The sequence below is a fragment of the Calypte anna genome, chromosome 20, assembly GCF_003957555.1.
Source record: "Calypte anna isolate BGI_N300 chromosome 20, bCalAnn1_v1.p, whole genome shotgun sequence".
Taxonomy (NCBI): domain Eukaryota; kingdom Metazoa; phylum Chordata; class Aves; order Apodiformes; family Trochilidae; genus Calypte; species Calypte anna.
In genome coordinates, this window is record NC_044265.1 from 5,066,428 (window position 1) to 5,088,139 (window position 21,712).

At 49.7% G+C, this 21,712-nt stretch overlaps 1 protein-coding gene across 7 annotated transcripts in view; it reads right to left on the reverse strand.

Moving 5' to 3' along the window:
• The window catches only part of ZHX3 (zinc fingers and homeoboxes 3), a 45,586-nt gene extending 30,337 nt beyond the window's left edge, over positions 1-15,249 (reverse strand). For 5 of the 7 annotated variants that reach the window (XM_030462820.1, XM_030462818.1, XM_030462815.1 and 2 more), the window contains exons 1-2: positions 15,164-15,249; positions 14,497-14,570 (exon numbers count right to left, since the gene is read on the reverse strand). The gene's annotated coding sequence lies outside the window, so the exon portion shown is untranslated. The remainder of the gene's footprint in view (positions 1-14,496; positions 14,571-15,163) is intronic. The other 2 variants (XM_030462821.1, XM_030462819.1) reach the window with 1 other exon arrangement.
• Positions 15,250-21,712: the final 6,463 nt, after the last annotated feature.

The following is a 21,712-nucleotide window of genomic DNA, read 5'->3' on the forward strand; positions in this document are numbered from 1 at the left end:
AAACATATTTAAAGCAGCAGTCACAGCACCCTGACCAACACCACTGCAGCCTGCAGCTATATATAATCTGCAGTTTCCCTTTTAGCTGTGGGCTTCTTCTCTCCCTTCTGTTTTCCTCTGCTGTTGTCCAGTCCCTGTTCCCTCATCCCTGGAGAAGCAGCAGAGCCTGCCCGATGTATTTCATAATTTCTAAACTTAACTGTCTAAAGGGATCACCAGCCAAGTGGATTTCTGGGATTAAGTTCAGACTAGGGAAGAAAACAGCATGCTGAAAAACAAAAAGTCACCCTGGAAAAAGGTGAGCCAGAGCTTGTAACAAGGATGGAAAATAGGAAAATTATGTTGTGACTCCTGAGTAAAGGAAAACTGAGGCTCGTTTGCTGGTCCTGCTAGAACATGGTCCAGCAACAGGTTCTCCTCCCCCAGCAAGATGTCCCAAGTGGCTCTTTGCTTCAGCCAGAGTGTGTGCTCAGGCTGCAGTCCCCTGCCAAAGCCTCACAGAACTGCTGCATCCTGCTGACCATACCCTTTGCTCACAACCAGCCAGTTTCTTTGATTAAAATAAATAACCAAATAATTGTCAGGGACAGATCTAACCAAATAACGAGAACAGACTCATTAGTCTTTGGGAAGGTGCTTCCTAACCCTGTCTGAAAATGCTGCAGACAGGAGCACCCACTCTGGCTGTAACAGTACCAACTGAACAGGAACTAGAGTTTAAAAAAAACCAAAAAAACAAAAAAGTAAAAGAATTGGACTAGTTGTTGAAGAATGTATACTTTAATTCATTATTTCCCTGGTATAAAGCCACACAGTTTCTCTATGGTATTTGCTGTATATTATTTTCCAGATTAAATTCACGACAAATGTAACGTGAGCAGAAAACTGAGGAAAAACTCAGCCCCAAGTCTGGCAAATCACAAGAGTTCAGAGAACAAGAAAAAAATGCTTTAAATGCCTGCTAGATGCCACAGCTTTTTCCTTTTTTCCTTTCTTTTCTTTTGTTTCCTCCCCCAAAACGAAGGGAAGGCTTATTCTGAACCAATTAGGTTTCAACACACTTGGAAGGAACTCAGTGCTGAATGCCGGGACCTTGACCGAACAGGTGACAACTTTTCTGTGCCAGAAAAAAGTTTAACATATAATAAGAAACAAATATTAGACTGCTGATGGAGAGGGATTTTAGTCCAGCAATTTGTGTAAATATCCTGTAATGACTTGCACAATACTTCAGACTCCCAAATGAAGTGATAACAGCACGGCTCCAGCTGCTTGCCTGCCATTCCCAAGTCCCATCCACTATGGCAGGTTTAATAGCATTCACACCTTCCTTTAGGGATTCAACACATGCCTTGGACTTTAACAAACAAGGTTTCATGATCCTTAGGAGTACCTAAATTAAGAGGAGTGACCTTGGTCACAGCAGTCACAGCAGCTTCACACTTCCCAAAATTAAAGATGGTTTAAATAGAAACTCAAGCTGGAGGCAAAGAAAAATTTGATTTTCCTGAAAGCTGGTTCTGAAAGCACAAAGCATAAACCCTGCAAATTTGGCACTGTGAGCCACTATTACCTTGGCAGCTCCTCCCTGAATTGCCCAAAGCTGCTGCTTCAAATTAAATAACCCAGGCATGAGCTGGGGGCAGGGTTGGGGTCTCCTCTAAGCAGCACACACAGAGCTTAACACTGAAATGGGAACAGCAACAAGGACAACCAAGGAATGCTTTCTTCCCTATCTTCTTTCAGATATGGAAACCCCAGCACCTGATAGCCACGACACACTCAGGTCCTTCTGTCTTGGGGATTTCCACTGTCTGCAGAGCCCCTGATCAGCACTGCCACCCCACCACCATCCTTCTCACACCTTCGGGGTCCTCAGGCTGGGCTGAGCAGCTCAAACCCTGCACACAGGTCAGGAATGGTGGATGTTTTCCCCAAATATCAGACTCAACACAGAGAGCAAATCATCCTTACCAACCTGGGGGTTTAAAACTGTGGTGCCTGAACCAGCTGGGACAGGAAGCTCCTACAAAGTCTCCCAGCAGCACCTCTGTGGGGGCTGAACACATACAGCATTTAGACATTCAAAACTGTAAGAAGGAATTTTTTCTGTTTGCCTTTCATCTGGTAACCCCATCTCAGACTTCTTTTTTTTTTTTTTTTTAATAGCTGCTAGGTCTCTTCTAGCTCTTTTTTGGGGTGTTTTTTTCACATGGCTGGAACAAAGCCTCCTTGCAGAGCAAAGCCTGGTCCAACCTGACACTTGCACAAGCAGAGAAGGAAGCCCCAAGCCTGGCTCTCAGCACTCTGCCCTGCCACAGGTCAGGGTCCAGAAGAGCAAAATGGTATGGAAAAAGACATCCCAACACCCACAAGAAAACATTTGAGTTCCCTTCAATGAGGGCTGCAGCCCTGTTTCCAAGATAGGAGTTAGCAGCTCTCATGGATTGTCTTGAAGTTGATTAAAGTTCTAGTTACATCTAGCAAAGAGCAAAAGGCTCACTGATAGCTTGATACCCGAGTTGATTTGTGTGGATATAAAGAAAAAAGGGTGGAAAAAAAAAAAATCTTCCCTTTCATCCAGAACTCACAAGTCTCCAGGTCCCATGGGAGGTGGGAAGCTGCAGCTCCATTCCTGCATTCCCTGCAGGGTTTTGCAGCCTCAACTCCAGAACTGGGATATTCTGGGGTGGGGAACTCTGTCAGGCCCCTGGGACCTGCCTTCCATGCTGAATAATGCATTCAAATTTAATACATTCAATAACTTATCTGAAGAGTTTCCCTGCCCTCATCTCAAGTCTCATGCAGCTGCAATTACTCTTCCCATTCCCAATGGATTTGTGGGAGCAAGGGGACAACAAAAGCAGAAAAACAGTTTTTAAAAAAAGAAAATTCTCTTTAACCAAGAAATTCCCTTGAGCACACTGGGACAGGCAGCACTGCTGTTAACTCAGGTAATAAAAAAGCCTAAGAAGGAGCAGTAATAATACTATTATAATACAAATTATCAGCACAAGGGACCTCACTGCTCTCAGCTTTGCACACAGCTTGGCTGAAGCCAAAGGATCATTATTTCTTTGGATGCATGGACCTCGCACAGTTAGCAAAGAAAAACCACACTGACAGTTGTTACACAGTTATCTTCTTAAGGTGATTTGTCATTTAAAAGTGTCAGCTTGAAATCTAATAATTTAAAAAAATGAATAAAATATTATATATTGCACTCACGGCCTGCAACAACCACTGCCAAATTCCTCTGTCAATTTCTGAAGGATTATAATCACATTCTTCTTCTAATATTTTATTCTCTTGCTTTTGTGCCAAAGAGATGGGAAAGAGAGCAAGGACTACTTCAGAACAGAGACTGATGATCCAAACCAAAACTGAAAATAAAGGAAACTGCTGCACACACCCCCTCTCCTTGTGGGGGATGCTCAGCAAGAGCACCCTTGGGTGCTGGCTGTAACACAGCAGCCAAAACACTTTCAGACATCAGTGTCATTTAAAACATTTTAAACCAGGTTTTCCCCATGAATTTTTTTTTTCAATTGTGAGGGAATTGTGCAGGGGGACAAATTTTGTGTTTCTGCCATTGAGAAACACCCCTCTCTCTTACAGAAAGAGCTCGACTCAACAGTGGGCACAAAGGGTCAGTGGGATCTCTTACCACTACTTTTGCTGTTCAGAACCCCCCCCTTGTCTTCTCTCTAAAGTCTCCTTCTGCTTGAGGTGGAAGGGATGAGCAGCCCCATCACTGCTCTTCCTGCTACAGTTGAGCCCTGGCTGAGCAAACTGGGTCCCCATCCCATGTCCTGCAGGGACCTGACTGGGGCTCAAGCTGAGGAGAGTTACACAGAACAAGGATTTCAGCATTTCTTACTCAGAATTGAAGTGTCTTTTCTTTTTTTTTTCCCTTGAAAAAAAAAAAATAATAAATGCCTGGTGCTCAATTGTACAGAGGAGAAACAAAACCATCTAGAAATGGAAGCAAAACCTTATTCTTCCAATTAATGGGAAAATTTTTCAACACGAACACAAGAAAAATGTTGGGCTTGTTGTTTGGGTTTTATTCCCCCCCATAAAGCACTTTTTTTTTTTTTCCAGGACAGTGTTCCTTTATAAAAGCATTCTTCTGAAAGCACTTCTCCTGTGAAGCTCCCCCTCCAACAGCTACTGTTACAAATCTGCGATAAAAGAGGCATTCAGCAGGGCTTGGCACACAAATAGCACCCAAAGTGGCGCTGCCAAAGCCTCACAATTTTATCACGAGCTCCAAAATATTTGGAGAAAGAAAAGATGCTTCTGCTGAGAGCAACAGGTAAGAGAAGCCTCAGTTCTTGGGGTTGTGAAAATCTCAGATTTCATCTGGGAGAAATAGAAGAAAGAAAGGTAAGTGTCTAAACATGATGCTGGAGGAAAATTCTCAAGCAGGAGTGCAACATGATCCAGTTTTCAAGGTCCAGGCAGAAGGAATCTTGGATTACCACTTGGTTTGATCCAGCTGCAGGATTTTGCAGTACCACTGGTGACTTCTGAATATTTTGGAAGGGGATGCTGTGAAATTCAGCCCTGGAAGCACCATCAGAACAAATGCTTAGCAATGGCTGGATTAGAGCTGCCATCCCTGGAGCTACATCAGGGCTTCAGCCAGGGCTCAGCTACACACATGGGAGCAGAGCCAGCAAGGTCCTGGGGGTGGACTTTGGAGCTCAGCTGAACAGGGATGCTTTGCTTGCCTAGACAGGTTATGTGTCTGTGAATGAGCCACACAACCCCGCCAAAAAAAAAAAAAAAAAAAAGTTTTGCTCTGCCCTTCCTCAGCCCCCACATTTCCCTGTCCTTGCTCCTGTAGTCTCTTCCCTATCCTTTAGCACATTCCAGAGCTTTCCAAAAGCTCCTGCACCAGCTGGAAGCTGTCTGTTGTTATCCCCAACCAGATCAGCTGTCTCACAAACCTCTAATTTAAGTTTGCAAGGGAAATATAAAAGGAAATAAGACCCCAGGGTGACTCAGAAGCCCAGCAAGCCAGGTCCATCAAAGCCTGAGGGATGTAAGGGTCCTGATGGAGGAGGACAAGCCCTGGTGGCAGGGACAGAGAGAGCTTTGCCATTCCCTGGGAAGCAGGGCTGAGCCCACAACCAGCAAGATTTTAAGACCTACAGGGTAGCTTTGCCAGGACACACACACCCCCCAAACAGCAAGCCCAGCTCTTCTGTCCTGCTGCTCCTCCTGGCAGTGCCAGAAACAAACCACAGTCAAACCAGACCCAGCATCCACAGCACGAGGGAAAAGAAACATCTCAGGAATGAATAGATTTCAGCTGGGAACTCCCAGGAGATGGTATTAAAATGAAGGAGGGAAGAAATAAATAAACAAACGGAGGAGAAAAGAATCAGTTTGCCAGGATTAGCCATGCCAACTTCTAAAACTACAAGTCAAGCCCTGAACACCCCAGCTCCCAGACTGGGATACTGGGAAACACCCATGATAACACAGAGTAGTGAGAGGAGTGGACCTCCCCACCCCTCTCTGCCCAAGAATTCCCATTTCCCAGCTTTTCTCTGGAAACCACGAAACTCTAGAGGTTTGGGTTTTTTCTGTAAAAAGCTGGGATTTTCACTGAAGTCCCTAGTTCTGGTTTTAATCCAAGTGTCAGATGTCAGGAGATGGTGCTGGGCTGCAGGAGCTGGCCACCAGCCAAACCCTCTTCCAACCAGCCCAGCTGGGGCCAGGATTTTGGAATCCACACTGATGCATTGGGGAAACAGTTTCCAAAATGCAGAGTTTAACCCCAAAATTATATCGTACAGCAGCAAGCACAACTCTGTAATACTCTATAAATACAACACTATGTACCACGTTCCCCAGGTCCAACTCTAAATCTGGTTCATCCATCAGTCACAGAAAATATAAATATCCTCCCTGGTTTTCAGTGCAATATTCCCAAGCTGATCCAGAGAACCTATGGAGTCACTAAGCTATAATTAGTGGTTTATTATAAAAGGTGTTTGGGATGCCTGTCAGCACTGAAGGACACTCTGTATTTAAGGTACCCTTAACACACATAGCAGCAGCTGGCCTTTTTTTTTTTTTTTTTTTTTGGCTTTAATAAGAAAAAAGCCAACTTGTTTACTCACCTCAAGTGACTTTTCTCCTGGGCTATGCTTTGCAAGAGTATTTTCAGCCTATAACTTGATTAATGACATTTGAAAAAGGCAAAAAGAAAAAGCCAACAGTGAGGTGGTTAAAGACATTTTTTTTTATCCAGAGCTTATAGTTCATTACCAGCTCAATCCTGCTTTTTAACAAAAAAGAAAAAAAATTAATTGGGTGCAGGATGTGCACATTCACTTATTCGTTATTGTAGGATTGTTGACATTAGCTTTCACTTTTAGAAAAAGATGAAGTGTGGAGGGGAAATGAAACAATGCAATACTTCTTTGGGACTGTCTCTAACATTGGGAAAATATTCAAAGCAAATATAGTGGTGATCAGCTTGCATACCTTCCCACAGAGCCCCCAGATTGGAGTTATAAGATAATAAATACTCTTTCAAAGCACTTGGCCCTTTTTTTTTTTTTTTCATTTTAAATAACACCTGACAACATGACCACATCTTGAGCTTTTGGGAGGGAGAGGATCAGGGATGCTCACTGGGACCCAGTCTCCCTGTTGGCTCTCACAGCCCAGGGTGACTCTGGGCAGCTCTCATCCCCCACGCTGAAAACACAGAGGACACTGGATCACCAGAGTGATGCCAGAGTGTTTTCCATTGCAGGCACCCCTCTTTCCCTCATCCTGCACACTCCTTCAGATAAAAGTTGCTCCATCAAACCCAGTGGGATTTTTCACCTTTCCAGGCAGCATGTTCAGCTCTCATGCAGCACTTGGGTGTCAGCAGACCAGCCCCTCCATTTCTAAATAAAATGTCTTCAGGCCTACAAGCACTATGCTACATCACAACTTAGCAAATGTTGCTAAAATTAATTTCAAACTGGAATGAAAAGGCATCTTTGAAGTGATGCTCTGGCTCAGCACCTGGTAGCAGCATCGTCTCTGCTTTGCTGTTGGGAAACAAGTCCTGAGGGTGAGGTGGCCATGGCCAGGAGATGGAGAGGGCTGCTCAAGGAAGGAAAAAAAAACATCAATAGGAGATGAAATCATCTCTTCTAATACTGAATGGGAATTCAGGTGTGTAATTACACCACCTGCCAGGTACAGCTCTGCAGAGGTGACCTTTCCTGATGCTGTCTGGACATGACACCATGGGGGCACCAAGATGGAGAGAGGATTTATTTGACTGCCCACCAGAACTGGCCAAAAAAAGCAGCTGCAGAAGGCAGGGCAGAGTAGAGCTGCAGATTCCTGTGGTAAGAGAGTGCCCAGCTCCTGGACTGCTCTTAAATTGCCCCTTTCCTAATGCTGAACCAAATGTCAATGCCTCCAGTGGATGTATTTTTGCATCACTGTAAGGGAATATTTTCTTCTTCCAATAGACTATTTACTGTTACAATACCTACAGACAATTATGCATATTTGACTTACAATTTCTATTTCCTCCACCCCTCTCCCCCCTAAAAGCAACTGAAATTGAGTTTCCCAGCTGCAAAATTACAGTACTTTGTATTTGCAATTCAGTGTCAAGAACCTCCCTCATCTCCTTTTATAATCACATGGAGAACAGCTACACTGCACATACCATTTTTTGCTACATTGAGCTTGAGGAAAATTTAAGACTTCCTCCCCGCCCTGTCTTCTTTTTAATGGGAGATGTGATTATTGAAATTATTTCAGAAAATAGTCAGCATTCACCAATCAGCTCAGCAGTTTGGGTTTTCTTCATCTGCTGGTTACATGCTAATTATTGTGCTGGTGGGATTATTTCCCATTCACATTTAGAATTTACAGCACAGTAGGGAATTGATTAAATTAGAAGACAAAAAAAAAAATCAATGCCATTTTAAATTCAACATTTCTGTTGGTGGTTTTTTTTTTTAATTTTTTTCCCAGTTTCATGCCTACAAGGACCTGACAAACTCAACCCCAGTAGAACAGATGCACAAGACAGCATTTCCATGTGTCAGGGGCAGAACAGCAACAACACCCTGGGAAGGCAAAGCAAATCTCCATCTTCATCACCATCCCTGTTTTCCACAGCATCCCCTGATGCTTCATGCCAACCCTACCCTCTTCCACTTAGCCAGTGTTTGTAACTAAGAAGGCAAACTCCCCTATGGGTAGGAAATAAGCCCCATGGCCAAGCCCAGATATCCAACACTGCCAACACTGCCCTGTGCTGAGGTCAAGACAGGGGTTTGCATACACAGGGAGCAGAGATGGCAATGGCAGACATGTCCCATAATGACCTCAGCCCCCTCAGAAGTTCTGATGGACTTGAGTGGCTTCATCCTCACACCAGAAGAGTGAGAAGAACAGAGCACCACATCTCCACAACACCCACTGTCAGTGACTGGGTTTTCTAGTCATCAGGTCTGCCAGCTAAGCACAAGTCCCTGATGGAGACCTTCTGTAGAAGGTACCAGAGATCCTTAATTTTGCTACATTCATCTCAAATACTTTTTACCACCTCATTTAACCAGAGCAAGCTTGTTGGTTCATGCATACTGAGCAGAGCAGGGGCTCTGTGTATGCCTCGCATCACTCTTTCTTGGGGGGTACCCCAGAAACCAAGGGCTCCTTCTCACCCTCAGCTGGAACAGCCACCAGCCCAGCACCCCTGCAGTAAGGCAGAGGAGGATCAGGGGCCTGCTGTGACCCAAATGTGAAGGTTGGCAAGAAGACACCAGCAAAATCAGGAGAGCATGGAGCAGCAAACAGAGTTTGGGAAAGGGTTAGGTGTAGATGGACACAGCAATGACAATTTACTGGAGAGGGGTTTTGTATAAGCAACCTCCAGTGCACTGGCTCTAAAGTTACCTCCTCCAAAGCACCTCAATTTCTAGTGCTTTTTGTAAGCACTACTGTGATTGCCACTGCCAAATCTCCAACCTCCAGGAACAGTTCCAGCACCTGGCAGAGCAGCAAAGGGCTCAGCACCATGAATCCAGGCTGGGGGAGCTGAGCACCACCAGGCATCAGCTGTGCAGGGAAAACAGCTAAAGGCAAAGGACCTGCAAACTGCTGTGCTTGCTACATCACGCTCGGCTCCCATCTTTCCTGCCTGCAAAGCAACAGGAAAATGCCAGACAGGGGAGCAGGGAGCAGAGGCTGCTGTGTAAAACATCCACTGAGCATCCCAGTGCTCGCAGGACCAGAGGAGAGGTGCCCAGCAGGTGGGTTATGGTTTTAATAAAATATTCACATTCATCTGCTTGCTCTCAGGCCAGACCACATCTGCTTCCCCTCTGCTAGCATGGCTCAGGGTTGATTTTTTGTTTTTAAAGTAGTCCTGTCTCTACAGATCAGAGACACTCCTCTTGTCTTACATTATTTTCTGACATGGAAATGGATTCCTAGCAAAGAAATAAAGAGCAGGATACGACTCAGAGGAGACTGCTTTATATCCCACTAAACAAAACAAAATACACGCTGGCATAACCTCCTGCACACACTTCAGGATGACCCATCTCTAATGTTCACTCTACAACTAGGAACACACATTAAGCCAATTAGCCTTAATGCAAAGAGTAAACACACCCATCCTGACAGGACTAGGAAAAACTGCATGTCAAGAAGCCTCACTGGTGTCACATCCGCCCACCAAGGTCTCCAAAGCCCATGGGCACCATGCCTGAGGTGCTGGTTTAGAAGTGACCACCTCTACAAGAGTGACCAGGGCCAGAAGGGATGACACAGGCTGCAAGAGAAAGCTCAGCACATCAGCAGCTGAAATGGCCCTTGTGCCACCAGTGCTCCAAGGAAGGCCTTGGAGACAACAGGAAGGTCTCCAAGTGATTGAGGGCTGCTCTCTGCATAGGCACTAGAAGACAGAGATACAGCTGAATCCTTGACCCAGGACCTCATACCATTAAATATGGTACCTATCAAAAAGCAGCCAAGACAACCTCATCTGAATGTCCTCTTACATAAAGGATACAACAAATACTCCCATGCACAGCAGCAAAGACACTTGCTACTCCTATGCTGAAGAGATCTGGAGGTGAAGAGATATAGCATCAAGTATCCATAGCCTCAAGCCTAATTTTTTCCTCTCTCAAACATTTTAAGAGCAGATGAGAAGCTCCCATCTCTCTTTGAAGACACACAGGTAGCATCTAATTCCTATTTACTTGGGGGACACAGAATACAACCACTGGACTTCCCTCTCTGAGGGAGAGCAGCAACACCACGGCTGGGGCTGCAGAACGGGAAAACAAACCACCAGTATGACCATTTTGTTAAGATTTGCTGAAGCCTGGTGGGTTCGGTTTTAAACTGATTTAGGCACTTGACCTCCCCGTTGGCCTGAACTCCTCTGGAGAGCAAAAAAAAATCCCCCAGATTTCTGATAAGCAGCAGGATATACAGAAAAAAGTGTCACACCTTCTGATTTACAGCACTGCAATTGTAAAGCACAAATCCCCAGGAGATGCAGATCTCTTGGTGAAGAGAGAGACCAACAGGGCTGATTATATACAATTTTTAATGTGTCTCTCCATCCCACTGGAAAAAAGCACCAAATACGCTTAAAAAGAAACAAGGGGAAAAAAAATTACTACCAATTCAAGAAGTATTCGTGCAATACCAGTATGACACCTTAGGGAAATCAATATTTGTTTCGCCTTTTTCCAAAAGAGAAGTTTTATAAATGTTACACGAAAATGTCTTAATTTATGGCAGCATGAGAGCAAAGGACGTGTGAGTTTCCCGCACAACAAGCTGGGCTCCAGGAGGGACTACCTCACTTCTAGTCCTTCCCATGGGAGAAAAGTGATCCCCATGATATCCCTAGGACAAAACAGCCTGAAAACAACCTCAAGACATTTATACAAGAGAAAAAGAGTCAAAAGATGCTGACACAAAGAGCAAAGAGCCACCTGGCCTCACTGGAAGCCTCTTTCAACTGATTCATCTGCCTCTTACTTCGGTGAATTTTAAAGCATTCACTATATAAACCTGTCCTACCCAGGCTCTTTATTAAGCACACTCTGCCAGACAAATTCAAGGTTTTACTCCCCACCCTATGCCTGAGATGGCCCGTTCAAGCATTTCCCTATTTAAAGAAAAAACTCAAAAATCTCTTTCCCTTCCCCTGAGCAGCCTGGTGGCACAGGAGGCAAGGATGCCCCATCACCCAATTTTCTTTTGCTGGGCAGGAGCATTTGGGTGGAGCTATAATGGAAACTTTTGCAACCTTAACACCATGGTTTGTTTGTTTTGGGTTTTTTTCTCCCCCAAGCCAGTGCTAAAACACATGGGGGGCCTGGCTGGAGAGGCAAGGGCTGCACTCGCCTTCAGTAGGAGGAACATTACAAGAGCCATCACCAGAACTGAATGCAGTTCAGAAGGCTCCTTCTCCAATTCTTTTATTTCTAAAAAAATCCCAAGCAGGAATAAGCAGTGAAGCATATGCAGATGAAAAGGGAGTTCAGTTAAATGTCTCCTTATCATGCATGTAGAAAAAGGAGAGGGTACCTTCACAGAGTGTCCCTCTGAAAGGAAGGGACAAAACCTTTGAAACCCATGAGAACGTCCTCCATGCAGAGATGAGCCACAGCTGCATCTGGTGACAACCCCACCACACCAGCTCTGCTCCTGTGCTCTGTGTCATCACCAGTCCCTCTTAACTCCACTGCAGTCCTTACCCTACCAAGGCTTCTCTTTTTCTTTGTCCAGAAAGTGAAAAAGTGCAAAAATTAAAAACCAAAGAGAGAGAGAGGTACAAGACGTTTTTCTTTTTGATTAGAAACATCACCCCACTCCTACTCAAGGAAGCAGAAAAGTCATCACAGCTGCAAAAGGGAGAGATGCTGAAGACCTTCACCACAACTACCTGATCTCAAGCACCAGCAAGCAGGATCTCCAAATTAGCTTCTGTAGATTCATTCCACCTGGAACAGGTGCCCAAGTTACAAACTATCATTCAGAGCTTGCTTCCTCTTTGGTTAATGCAAGGAGTGAGGCACCTCTGAGAATGATTCAAAGAACACAAGGGGAAAATCATCAAAGTGAGAACCTGGACCTTGCCCTGGGCTCAGCTCCCTCAAGCAAACTCCCTATTTCAGAGCCATGCCAGCTCCCTGCAAAAACAAGAGTGACAGTAATTTACATTAACAGTGTACAAGCCAAGGACCTCTCCACAGAATGAGTCTCCCTCGTGCTTCTATACATGCAAATCAGGTGGTAAGGACATAAAGGAAAAAACAAAAATTAAAAAAAAATAAAAACCAAAACCACAAAACCAAACAAAAAATAAACCCCAAACCAAACAAACCCACCAGGAGATGGGGAACAAGGGAGAGTGAGCAGCAACAAGCCAGCCCACGAGGGATTGCTTGCAGAAGATGGGAGGCAGGGGGCAAGCAGGACAGTGGTGCGGGGGATGAAATCTGCTCCCATCTTTTGCTTGCACAGATTTCCACAGACCCACAATTATTTGTTACTGCTCCCAGCACTTTTTCCAGGTGAGCTCGGCAGGGTGCAGGCAGCCCAGTCCTTTGGGAGGGATGAACCCCGGTGGGTCTTCCAGGACTCATTGCCTGGGATATGGCCCCACATTGAGGATTACAAGTGACACACGAGTGTGACAGCCCCACACAGAGCAGAGGGTGGCAACCCAGAGGAGGGTCCCAGGAGGACCAAGCCACAGCCATGCCCTGAGAGCAATGCTGCCTCCAGACCTGTCCCACCACACAAACTGCTTGACAAGGGACAAACACTGACCTGTGCCCCTGGGCTGGTCTGTAAACCCAAGTTGTGGATAATTCCAGGAGCTATCAGACAAGCTGCTTTTACATAGTAACACCATAGTAACCCAGATGATAAAGCTTGCATACACAAGGGCACCACATTTTTGGAGGGGAGGAAGAGAAGGAATAAATAGAAAGAAAACCTTCCTGCAGAGCACAGGGACTCATTTGTATAAAGGAGAACTGGAGCTGTTTAAATCTCCCCCCACTGACAACCCAGATGGCTCTTATCACCATCCCAGCTCACCTGCTCCAGGCACCCCCTCTCCAGGCTGCCAGCATCACTCCTTGTATCTCCCCAACAAAAGCCAGCAGCCCTCCCAGGGCTGGCTTTGAAACAAGGATGCTATTGACAGAGACTCCTGAGAGACACTTCAGGGCTTCAAGTTACTATGGCTTTCTTACAGTAGCAAGAGTTGTGGAGGCTGAGCCCTGTCAGAAAAAGCTCTGCTAAACCCCCTCAATAATGCAATTAACACAAGCTACAGATTAGGCTCTATCTGAAGCAAAATGAAATCCAACGGCCTCATCTTTCCCACCCCCAAAGGTGGGTCAGGGCTCTAAAACTGCGTGGGCATCCGTGCGCTGCGAGTTACTGGGATGAACTAAGAGGAAACAATAAACAGACTGCAACAGCCTGCTCCCTCTTCTCAACTATGCAGCCCGAGTTGTAAAATACATCAAGGTCATCAACCCAACACATTTAATACAAGTTATCATTAAATTGCTGTTTTCTTCTATGGTAAATAAAATGCTTTGATCTTCTGGTTGTAGGGTTTTTTGGTTTGGTGGTTTTTTTGTGTGTTTTTTTTTTTCTTCCTCCTCATCTCTTAAAGAGAAAATAGTTTAAAATAAGCTGTTCCACATAATTAAACAAACTTCTGGCTTCCTATCCGTGGAGAATCAGGACACTTGGCTGCAGCCAGAGTAGGTGGCAAGGCAGAAGAGCAGCAAAACTCTCCCTGCCCTGCCAGAACCATCTTCCCACACCAGGCAAAACCCATGGCCGGGCAGAGACCACTTCCTTGGGGGAGCAAAAATGGGAAAACCCACCTCAACTAGAACTTGTATTTTGCTTTTTTTCTCAGGCACATCAGAGCACCTAACAAGATCCCACCTACCTCTCCCCTGAACGTTTCCCATCTCATAACCAGAAGAGGACCCCTTGGAGAAAAACCTTATTGCTTGAGTTTTGAGGGCACAAACTACACATCCCCTCAGCCCAAAACCCAAGGATGAGGTTTCAAGCCCCGAGCTGTGCAGTCCCTCCTCAGATACAGCCACAGAAGCCCCATACCCGAGGGGCTTGTGCCCACATCCCCTTTACCCAAACGTCTCTGCTCTCCAAACTCTCCAAAGCCACCGCTCAGCACCCTCCGGGCCTCAGCCCACTGGCACCTGGCCACACGCCTGGCTGCCACCCCAAGAGCCCTGATTAGGAGCTGGCACAGCCCAGGCAGGACTTTACCCCGGCAGCCCCTGGGTGCGAGGTTAAACCTCCATCCCCAGCCAGGCAAGAAAAGCACCGAAGGGGAAATCGGGATGGAGCGATCTGGGGTTCAGCCCCAGCTCCGCCACGGCCTTCCTCGGGCACGTCCCTTAGCAGGGAGCCGCTGGCTGCTCCTACCTGTGTGATGAGGGAGATGCCGTCTGCTCCCAGCCCGCTGCACCCCAAGGTCGGGCACGTTCACCCCAGTATCGCTGCAACACCGGGAGCCACAAAAAGAAAAAAAAAAGCCGTGACCAACCCCTTGATCCTCACCCGCGACGCCAGTGAGGTTTGCCGCTCCTCGCAGCAAGCTGCCAGCGAGAGCTGGAAAACCAGACTTGGCTTCCTCTGAGCACCCCGAGTAAAATAAAAACAAAAGCCTAGACCGGCCCGAAGAAGAGGCGGCCGGGCTCGGGCAGCCCTGGCACAGCTCCGGGCCGGCCGGCAGATTTTTAATTTAAATTATTTGAAAGCAAATATTAATCGCCGGCGAGCCGACAGCAGCGAAGGGCAGCGTACCTCAGCCCGACAGCCCCCGGCCCGCGGCAGGGCTGGAGCGGAGTGGGGTGGGACACACACGCGTGTACCGACCCCCGGGTGGGTGCCTAGCAGCGCGGGGGAGGGCTGTGGAAGCGCCTCGTCCCTCCGCCCAGCCCCTGGCACCTGCCCGGTGTCCGCGGTCACCGGGAGCAGACCTTGCGGGACGAGGGGAGAGAGTGCGGGCGGGACCTCGGCGGTGCGGGGAGGTGAGGGTGGAGAGGCGGCGAGGGACCCTTCCCCGCCGCTCTGGGCTGTCGGCACTCACCCGCGGCAGGTCCCCGGGACGCCGTGGCGGCTGAGCTCGGTACGGTCCGGCGGAGGCCCCGACCCCGGCGGCGAGCGCGGGGCGGGCGGGGCTGTGGGCGCAGCGGGGCGGCCGGGCGGGCGCCGCCGGGCCCAGGCATCGACGGGGGGCGGGAGGGAGGGGGGGGCTAGGGGGTGGGGAGCGTGGGGCGGGCGGGCGCGACACACACCGGCATTAGCCGGGATCCATCGCGGGGAGGGAGGGGGGGCGGTGACGTCACCAGTGCGGGGCGGTGCACGCGCTTGCGCGGGGCTCGGTTGGTGGCGGGGTGGCGCGCGCGGGGTGCGGGCAGGGGAGAGGCGGGGGGGGGGCGGGAGGGCACCCGGGGCGGTGGGGAGGGGGCAGAGGGCAGTGGAGGTGTGCACTGCGGGTGTGGGGTGTGCACCGCGGGTGTGCGGTGTGCGGGTGTGCACTGCGAGTGTGCGCGGAGCGGCAGCTCGGCGGTGGTCAGCAGGTGTCTGTCTGTCCGTCCGTCCGTCCGTCCGTCCGAGCCGGCTGCACGCACCCTGCGCCGGGGGGGGCGACAATGAGTGTGCACCCAGACGCGGGGTAGGGTGCAGGGGGTGCTCGTAAAAAAGCCAAGGAAGACCCTCCCGGGTGTGGACAGCCCGCGGGTGGGCAGCTCTGCGCTGTGTCCCAGCACCCACGGACACCCTGCCCCTTCCCTGCAGCTCCCGGCCCCTTCCTGCTCCACGTCCTTGGCTCCCCGGGGTGCGGGTTTGTTCCAGCCGGTGCGGGACGGAAGCTGCTGCGCCTCCGGGGCTCCAGCTGCGGGGGGAACCTCTCCAGGCGCTGCTGTGCTCCCCGGGCTGGGGAGATGCACTTAGGATGGCCAAACCATGGCACCCCAGGGCTTTGGCTGTATTTAGTATGTAGCATGTGATGAACAGGTTTGGGATCAAATAGAGCACCAAATATTTTTTTAAAAAATAAAAATGTGTGGCTTGGAAACATTGTCTGTCTTGAAATAAGACTCCAGCTTTGGACAAAAGATAAAAGATTTTCCAGCTGCCTAAATGTGAACGTCATTCTGCTTTTCCTGGATTTGGAGCTAATGGTCAGACCCAGCTCACAGTTACGTTGGTGTAAATATGGTGACATTTATCTGAAGTTGTTGGTTTGAAAGTGTTGGTCTTGGCGGGATTATTGGCAACTTGGACAAAAAAGATGAGGGCTCTCAGTTCGGAGACTCTTTTTTTCAGGACCATTTAGTGCTCAAGGCTATCAGCTCTCCCAGTTTTAGAGCCTGGCTGGCTTTCTCTGTGAGCCGTGGTTCTGTGTGGGAATTGTAGCTTTCTGGTTTTTCTTCTTAATCAACCTTGAATCCGCTGTGTTTACAGAAGAAATGTGAACTTTTAACAGATCAGAAACTAGGAGCCGAATCAGCAGAGAGTGTTTATAGACCAGAACGGATGGTTTTCCACTGGTTCTGCAGCTGTAATTCAATTTTTTCTATGCTTGGGACTGGTGACTGAGGATGGCATTTCCTCCTCTGCAGGCAAAATGGCTTCCCACCCACTCCATCACAAGCCAGGCCCATCTTTCTGGGAATGGGAACAAAGCAAAAATAAAAAATCCCAGCACCGCTGTTTTCCTGTTGTCTTCCTGGCTCCAGGGCCAGCACTCGGACCAGCTGGACCTCCAGGAATTGTCACCATCCCTGAGGGAGCAGGACACCTGGGCTATGCTCCCTGTGGCTTAAAAGGGATGGGAATTTCACCCCACCCAGCTGTGCTGACTCAGTGTTTCTGCCTCTTGTCCTGTTTTGCTGAATCAATCCTTTCCCAAGACTCTGGAGCTCTTTTTTGACAAAGAAGAAAACGGGAGCCTTTGCCTGGCCAGCTGAGAGGGGCAGGAAGCTCCACCAGCCTTCCTGCCTTTTTACCTTTTGCATCACGGCCTTGGGTTCTGATGGCATCTTAGGGAAAACCCCAGCATAAGGGGGTCAGTGGTGAAGTTAAAGGATGGGAAGACTCACAAATGAGCCTAGTGAATGGCTGTCAGATTGTGCCCCACAGCAATGAGATCCTGGAGCATCCTTCTAGTCTGGGAAAGCAGGAGAACACAGCTCACTGTGGATCAAATCAAGAGGATTTGGCAGGTGGGCTTCACCCATCCACAGTGCTGGTGTCCCCAGCTTCCAGCTGAGCCCCATGGCTGGAAGGATTGCTCCCAGCCCAGCCCCAGCTTTGCTTGTCAGCACAGCAAAGCAAGACCCTTCCTGTGGAATCAGTTCCTCTCTTGTCTGGGAGAGGTTCTTGCTCCTCTGGGGCACCTCTGATGAGCTGAGCTGTGTCAGGTCTCAGCCAGCATGGAGGCAGGAGGGTTTGCTGGCTTCTTGGGTCTCTCTAGCAGATGGGTCATCCATCCTCCCTCCAGACATTTCACCCCAGGCCAATGAAGAAGCAGAGAGCAAGGGCTGATTCAAGAAGTGTCCTGGGGGACTGTTAGGCCTCTCAAAGGCACGCTTAAGAGCTGGGAAAATCCCAGAGAAATAATCTGATGACCGAGGGAGGAGGCAAAACCTACATCAACCCCCACCTTGGAGGCAGCTGAAGACTTGGCTGTGTCCTGGCTCATCTGCAGCAGCTGTTGAATTACAGAGAGGGGGAAAAACAAGCCTGTCTTTGACACAGCTTGTCCCCTCTCCCACCCTGAGACTGAAGACACGACTTGTTTTTGTGGGACAGAGGAAAATTTAGGAGTCTTCTGGGCAGCCAGTGCCTGGGGTGCTCCCAACTGCCAAGTGTGATGGAGTTTTTCTGGAGAGGCACTGGAAATGCTGGGATCGTGGCTTGCAGCACTGCCAGGGAGGAGGCACGGCAGAGCTTGCCAGACAGCACCAGGGGCAGAGCTGGGGGGCCATGCTGGTACCAGTACCTGGTGTGGGACACAGGCTGCCACCCGAAGGGGTGGGGAGCACCAGGGATGCAGCCCACGGGTGTGAGCTTGGCTTTTCCATTGGAATGCAAGGAGCTGAAAGTGTTGCCTCTCAGTTGGCCAATAAAACAAGCAGTCTCGTTTTGCAAAGGCTCATTGCAACCATCTGTGGGTTGGGGAGTTCCCAAACGGGGAGAAACCTCTCCCTGTTGGAGCAGCTCCTGGGGGGGAGGATGCACAGAGAAATTGGAGTGTTCAGTGCTACAAACCCAGGGGGTGATGGATCTGCAGGGCTCAGCTTCCAAAAGAAAAGAAGGGGGATCAAGAGGGGCATCAGAAGAGTTGTGTGGCTTTGCAGTTAAAAGTGTCTTAAGTTTTTTTGGATGAGAAAAATGGAAAGGAGAGGTAAGTAAAACACCCTGGGGCTGGATTGTAGGTTAGTAAGGAGAGGCATGGAAGTCACCATACTGCTGGGGGGACAAGCAAAGCCTGGTTTGTCCAGAGCTGAGCATAAGGGCCAGTGGGAAAAGTCAGCCCCAGAGGGAGCTGATGGGGAATGCTCCTTCTGCAGGGTGCTGGAGAGCCGAGTGCTCACCCATGTCTGGAGGGTGAGGGGTTGGAGCCACAGTGGGGCTGAGCTACCTGAGTCAGCTACATGTGCACCTGCGAACTTTGCCTTCCTTCTCTGTGCTCAGCTGAGGGGGCATTCAACTGGCTAAGGAAGAAAATACCCTCTGCTCAGATGTCCTCTGTGGCATTTTATACCAGGCATCTCCAGCCCTTGCTTTTGTGTTCCAGCCCTGAGGTCTTTGTTCCAGCCTCGGGGTTTGCAAGGTATAAACCACTGCTCTGAGTGAGACCCATGCCAGTGGCATCCCTCAGCACTAACCTGATGCTGTGACAAGGACAAAGCACCTGGGATGTAACATTCTGAGGTGTCTAGACTCCAGCAGGCTCCTTCCCCACAGGGTGTGAGTGTCTGGTGACCTGACCATGGTGACACCATGGTGGCAGCCACCCACCCCAGGCTTCCCATGAGCCCCTCTGGGGTCAGCAGCAAGTGCTGCCTGGTGCCAGCCCACCCTCCTTGGGGACTGCAGCTGTGCCTGGCCACCCACAATAGCTGCTTTTGGTCCAATTTCACCCAGGGGTAGAGCTCTCAGAAATATTAAGCTGCTGGAAAACAGGCTTCCTTCCTTAATTGATTTGTCACAGTCTTTAGGGAAGTTCCCATATTGGGTCTGGGACCTGGTGTCCAGGCTGTGCTTGGCACAGGGGGATCTCTGTGCCTCCCACTGCTATCAGCCTCACTGGTATGGCACAGCTGAGGAAACTGAGGCACAAAGGAGGTAAGACCTGGGAAGGAGCTCTGACCAGCCTGAGTGCTTTGGACCTTTCCCCTTGGGGATGAAAAATGGAATGGGTGGGAGAGTTCTGGTTGGGGGATGCCCAGGGTGGGTGCAGCAGACAGCTCCCTGGGGTGTACAGCGTGGCACAGCAGCCACGTTGGAGGATTTTGCAGGAGAGTGGGTGATATTAGCTGTGTCCCAGCCATTATTGCCCCACTCATTGTACACCAGTAACTTCCACATCCCTCTCAGTCAAAATCTGGCCAAGGTGCATGCAATCTTACATCCAGGAGCAATTAAGTGAGCAACACAGCAATTATCACCCTACCCACCCTTCGTGGTCCTAGTCCATATGAACCTGTAGAAGTCTATATAGCCCTCTGGAGGAGGGAAAAATAAGCAGGCAGAGGCTTCCTAGCAGGACACTTCCCCCTCTGGCCTCGGCTCAGCTCCACCAAGGCCACATGAGGATGCTCTCCAGCTTTTGCAAGGCAGCTTTTAAAGGGCAAATCTTTCCCAGAGCTACACACTCAGCCTCTGCAGGCCCCTTTTCCAGAGGGCTCAATCTCCCCTGGGGTCCTGAGAGCTGGAGCTTCGTAGAGTTTGTACCCTGAGATCTGGTCTGGGAAATGCAAGGACTGTCTGGAAATTCCTGCCTGCTGGGTCAGGCTGCAGTGGCCTTGCAGAATGGGGGGCTGGAGAAGAGGGAGGGAGGAAGGAAGGGTCTCCACCAGTGAGCAGCTCTACTGGGAGGTGCTGGGAGCAAATAAGGTGGCTGTAATGAGACCCAGCTGCTCCCTGCAGGTGTCACCTCCCTCCCCAGATCCACCCATCCAGGAGCCCTCATAGGCTCAGCAAGAGGCAGGGGTGGTGATGGGTGCTCTTTGGGACACCTCCCCTTGCTCAGGTGAGAGGAAGGAAGCTGGAAGGAGAGGAGGAGCTGAGGGTGAGCCAGTGTTACTGCTGCCAGAGAGCAGCTTCTGGGCTGAAGAGGTTCTGGGGTTCTGCAGCTGCCCAGGTAATGGGGAAAGTCCTGGGGGAGGTGGTGGATGGGGAGTGGGGCTGTGCAGAGGGGGGAGGGCATCCTGCTCCGGGGGCTTGTGCCACCTCTGAGCAGAGCAGCGTGGTGTTAGTGAAAGGTCTGGTGTATTTTGGGAGGCTTTTAGCTGGAGAGGTGGGTGTGAGCTGTGCTGCCTCCCTGGGGCAGGATTGCTGTTTTGGGGGGGTGAAGGTCTCTGGTGATCCTGCTGTGTCTGCGCTCAGGGGAGGGCACCCCCTATTCCTCTATAGGGTTTATTTGTTGAATATGGCGTTGTGTCCCTGAGGTGTATTTGAAAACCCTTTCTCCTGCCACTCCACCTATTAATCTCTCTCTAGAGTGTAACTTACCCTTCACCTCCATAACAGTCCTGCTTCATCTGTGAGGGGACTGAGTTGGGAGAAGTCTGAGCTTTTTCGTCCAGCTGTCCTGGGTCAACCCCCCATGGACTCACAATCCCTGAGCTGAAAGCTCTCCCAGAGCCACGCTCTTCCTCCTGCCTGGGAGTTTCCCTATGCACTTTTTCAGGTTTGTCTCAATGTCCACCCCAGCCAGGAGCCCTTCACTGCTGCTCTGGGAGTATCAGGGCCAGCTGGATGGTTTCTCTTCTCTGAAAATCCCCACCCCTTTCCAGCCAGGAGCTCTCTCCTGTTCGCTGCCAGCCCCTGTAGCATGGTGGGGAAGGCAGCTGGAGGGCAGCCATGCCTGGGAATGCTGGGCTCAGCAGGCTGGGAAGCAGCCCCGTGACCCTGGTCCCACTGGCAGCGGAGCTAATGGAAGCACCGAAGGTTCGGGAGCTGGGCAGAACTTCCCTGCCCCCCCCCCCCCCTTCCCCTGGATGTCTGGATTTTGGGCTCAATCCCAGGTCTCGGGGAGAGGCAGGGGGGGATGCAGTGTGGAGCTGAGACTGTCTCCCCATGCAGACAGCCTGCCCAGAAGAATGTCTGGGAATGGGATGGGGCTGGGCTCCTGCAAAAAGGATGGGAGAGGCTTGGTGCCTGCTGGAGCTGAGGGCTCGTCAGGTGGCACCTGCCCTTTGTCCCTTTGGGTAAGGAAGTGACTCTCATGACCACCCCTTGTGTTGGGTGTGTGGTGGGGGCTATGCTGAGAGCCCCCAGGGATGATCATGGTGCTGGCACAAGAGGTTACCTTGACTTCACCTGTGGTCTTTCTGAAGTGGTCACCTTGTGTTCTCACCCTCTCTCTGGGTGCTGGGCCCAGCCTCTGGTGTGATGCAGACAC